A 5035-nucleotide genomic window follows, 5' to 3' on the forward strand; every position below is an offset into this window, starting at 1 on the left:
AGCTGGCGGTAGTGAATGGTACTGGTGCTGCTCACTGCCACCCCCATTCATTCTGTATGGAGCTGCCGCCAAGAGAAAATACATAAAGAGTCTCCCCAGAGGCAGCAGTTCCCTGACATGAGGAAGCAGCAAACTCACTGCAACCATATGACCAGTGTAAGCAGAGCCTTAATGATTATTTAATATATTTTTATTCAAATTTTTCTAAACACATACAGTATTTTCAAGCCAAGGTGTTCAGTAATGATAGTTACATTAAAAGAATGTTAAAGTTACTTACTACTATCACCTTTGATTCACGTGGTTTAAATCTCTGTAAGTTTCTTATCTGGTAGTATTGGGGTTCATGTAGACAGGTATTTTTGTCGAACACAATAGTTTACATTAAAACTGTAGCTGCATGCATTTCAGTGGAAAATGTCATCATTCACTGAAAAAAATCATTTAACCTGCTGTGCCTGCAATCCAAATGCAGATCATTAAAAGAACGCTGCATCTTACAAAAAGCAGCATGAAGCAAGTTATACGGGGCCTGTGAACTGTACTGTATCTTACCTTGGTGAAGTCTATGGAAATCTGATGATCATTATTATTATTTTTATTATTATTAATAATAATAATAATAATAATAAACAGGATTTATATAGCGCCAACATATTACACAGCGCTATAAATTAAATAGGGGTTGCAAATGACAGACAGATACAGACTGACACAGGAGGAGGCGAAGACCCTGCCTTGAAGAGCTTACCCTCTAATAGGTGGGGGAAGTAACACACAATAGGAGGGGAGATATGTAGTGGTGGGAAGTAGTGAGGGTTTTAAAAAACAGAAGAAGATGAAAATATGGGTTTTGAGAGCTCTTTTAAATGAGCAGTAGGAGCAAGCCAAATAGGACGAGGAAGACCATTCCAGAGAGTTGGGGCAGCTCTAGAAAAGTCTTGGAGCCGTGCGTGTGATGAGGTTATGAGTGAGGAAGTCATTAGTAGGTCATTGGAGGAGTGGGTTGAGCGGCTAGGGGAGAATTTTTCTATCAGGCCAGAAACAAGACAGGACAAGAAAATGGACAATGGACAATGAAATGGAAGCCAATGAAGAGAACTACAAAGAGATGCAGCGGAAGAGGAGTGGTGGGAAGGATGGATGAGTCTGGCTGCAGCATTCATAATAGATTGTAGAGGAGAGAGTCAGGTTATTGGAATACCAGAGAGGAGGATGTTACAGCACCTCTAAATGTGTTTTTCAAAGGCAAGAAAACATTGTCTGTGTACATGAGACTTCTAAAGCTACGTACACACGTCAGATTTTTATCGCCCGATAATCGGCATCGACCAATTATCGGGCGAAAATCTGCTGTGTGCACAGTCGGTGTCGTCCATCGTCCGGACGACCGACCTGCCGGATCCACGGACGATGGACGACAGCCGATCCTAATGAAAGGGAAGGGGAGAGCGCGCAGCAGGGTGCCGCTCCGTCGCTCTCCCCCTCCCCTCTCCATAGAGCATGAACGGTGCTGTATGTACAGCACCGTTCATGCATCGTGCACTCCCTTGTCGTTGGAAAGGATCGTGAAAGATCCTTTCCAACGACAAAAATTGGAAGTGTGTACGCTGCTTTAGTCTTTTGCTACTTAGCTGGTCTGTAAATAAAGGAGATATATACAATGTGAATCCTATGATATAAACTATCAGGGCTGGATTTCTCATAAGGCCACCTAGGTTGTGGAGTAGAATGCCTTGTAATGGGGGGTGGCATTTATTTGTCTTTGTAATGGGGGGTGGCATTTATTTGTCTCCCGTCCTTGAACCCCTATATATCTAGAATGGGGAAATTAAGGAAACCAAACTTTTAGATACAACTGGAGAACACTTGTGACTAACACCCTCTAAAATCTCATCAGTATAGCATCACTGGGAACATACAAAAAATCTACCATCAAAATGTGCTACCTTGTTACTGTCTGCTTCCAAGACTTGAATCCTAAATTCTCTGGATTTGTGAGGAGTAAGTAAACAAAATTATAGGTGCAAGTGGGGGACACTTGTGGCAAACATCCCCTACAATTGTACCATTATGGCATCATTAAAACATGAAAACACACTGCCTTGTCATACATACACATGTCTACTTCCCTTCCCTGAACCCCTATAGCTGGCCCACCCATAGCTTACCGCTTGCCTTCTCTGAACCCCAATTTCGGGGAGATGTAGGGACCTAAAGTTGTAGTAGTAAGAACATGTACCCCTTGGCAATCTGTCACATGAATTGCATTTCTCTGGAATGTATACAGTCCCCTGATATTTGGATCTTTCTAGGAGTGACAGGCCCCCTGGTGCAGGTAGCTTACTGAGGGTCCCTAATACAGAGCTCCCAGTGGGGGTGATAGGTGCCTGGTATAGGGCCCCCTTTCTGGGGGGTGACATCCCACCCTGGTGCAGGGCTGCCTGTAAATGGCAGGTTCCCAGGTATATTACTCNTTTTAGGGATGACAGGAGCCCATTCTATAGGAGATGACAGAACCTCTTTCTATAGGGGATGACAGGACCGCTTTGTAGAGGGATGACAGGACCCCCGTATAAGGATGACAGGACCCCTTTCTATAGAGTTGTCAGGACCCCCTGTATAGGGATGACACGACCCCTTTCTATAGGGGATGACAGGTCCCCTTTTCATAGGGGATAAAAGAACCCCTTTCTTTAGGGGATGACAGGACCCCTTTCTATAAGGATGACAGGACCCCCTGTATAAGGATCACAAAGACCCCTTGAATGGGGATGACAGGTCCCCTTTCTTTAGGGATGACAAAACTCCTGTATAGGGGTTGACAGGACCCCTTTCTAAAAGGATGACAGGACCTCTTTGTATAGGGATGACAGGTCCTCTAATATAGGGATAACATGACCCCCTTTACGGTATAGGGATTTCAGATCCCCTGGTATAGGACCCCTTTCTATAGGGATGACAGGACCCCTTTCTTTAGGGATGACATGATCCTTTATATAGGAATAACAGGACCCCTTTCTTTAAGGATGACAGGACCCCCTGTATTGTATAGGGATGGAAGATCCACTGGTATATGAACCCTTTCTCTAAGGATGACAGGACCCTCCCTTTCTATAGGGATGACAAGACTCCTTTTCTATATAGATGACAAGAACCCTTTCTATAGGGATGACACTACCCCTTTCTTTAAGGATGACAGGACCCCCTGTATAAGGCTGTAAAGGGGATGACAGGACCCGCTTCTATAGGAATGACAGGACCCCTTTCTTTAGGAGATGACAGGCCCGCTCTTATAGGGATGACATGACCACTTCTATAGGGGATGACAGGTCCCGTTTCCATAGGGGATGAAAAAACCCTTTCTTTAGGGGATGACAGGACCCCTTTTGATAGGGATGATAGGGGATGACAGGACCCCTTTCTATAGGAGATGACAGGCCCCCTTGTATAGGGATGACACGACCCCTTTCTATAAGGATGACAGGTCCTCTGATATAGGGATGACATGACCCCCTTTACTGTGTACGCATGTCAGATCCCCTGGTATAGGACCCCTTTCTTGAGGAATGACAGGACCCCTTTCTATAGGCATGACATGATCCTTTATATAGGAATACCAAAACCCCTTTCTTTAGGGATGACAGGACACACTTTACGGAATAGGAATGTCATATCCCCTGGAATATGACCCCTTTCTATAGGGATGACAGGACCCCTTATATTGGAATAACAAGAATGACAGGTCCTCTCTATATATGGATGACAGGACCCCTTGTATAAGGATGACAGGACCCCTTTCTATAGGGATGACAGGACCCCCTGTATTGTATAGGGGTTGAAGATCCACTGGTATATGAACCCTTTCTCTAAGGATGACAGGACCCCTTTCTAGAGGAATGACAGGTCCTCCCTATATATGGATGACAGGACCCCTTGTATAGGGGTGACAGGTCCTGTTTCTATAGGGGATGACAGGACCGCTTTGTAGAGGGATGACAGGACCCCTTTCTATAGGGATGGCAGGACCCCCTGTATAGGGGATGACAGGACCCCTTTCTATAGGAGATGACAGGCCCCCTTGTATAGGGATGACACAACCCCTTTCTATAGGGGATGACAGGTCCCCTTTCCATAGGGGATGAAAGAACCCCTTTCTTTAGGGGATGACAGGACCCCTTTCTATAAGGATGACAGGACCCCCTGTATAAGGATCACAAGACCCCTTGAATGGGGATGACAGGTCCCCTTTCTATAGTGATGACAGGACCCCTTTCTAAAAGGATGACAGGACCTCTTTGTATAGGGATGACAGGTCCTCTGATATAGGGATAACATGACCCCCTTTACGGTATAGGGATGTCAGATCCCCTGGTATAGGACCCCTTTCTATAGGGATGACAGGACCCCTTTCTATAGGGATGACATGGACCCCCTGTATTGTATAGGGGTTGCCAGATACACTGGTATATGACCCCTTTTCTATAGGGATGACAGGACCCCTTGTATAGGGATGACAGGTCCCATTTCTATAGGGATGACAAGAACCTTTGTATAGGGATGACAGGACCCCCTGTATAGGGCTGTATAGGAGGTGACAGGACCCCTTTCTATAGGAGATGACAGGATCCCTTTCTATAGGGATGACAAGAACCTTTGTATAGGGATGACAGGACCCCCGTATAGGGCTGTATAGGAGCTGACAGGACCTCTTTCTATAGGGATGACAGAATCCCTTTCTATAGGGATGACAGGACCCCCTGTATAGGGCTGTATAGGGGGTGACAGGACCCCTTTGTATAGGGTGTGACAGGCCCCTGAGGCAGCAGGGCCCCGGTTGCTGTGGTGACCGGCAGCCTCCTGTCAGTCAGGAATCTCCCAGCACCCTTTGCGCCCCCGCAGTCAGGCTGCCACTGCAGTACGGGCGGCTCTCTCGCTCAGTGTCAGGGAGGGGAGCGGCTTCTTCTTCCTCCTCCTCCCAAATTCCTCTTCTCCTCCTCGGCAGGCCGGGCAGGCAGGTAGTGCAGTGCAGGAC

The sequence above is a fragment of the Pyxicephalus adspersus genome, chromosome 1 (genome assembly GCF_032062135.1).
Source record: "Pyxicephalus adspersus chromosome 1, UCB_Pads_2.0, whole genome shotgun sequence".
NCBI lineage: Eukaryota > Metazoa > Chordata > Amphibia > Anura > Pyxicephalidae > Pyxicephalus > Pyxicephalus adspersus.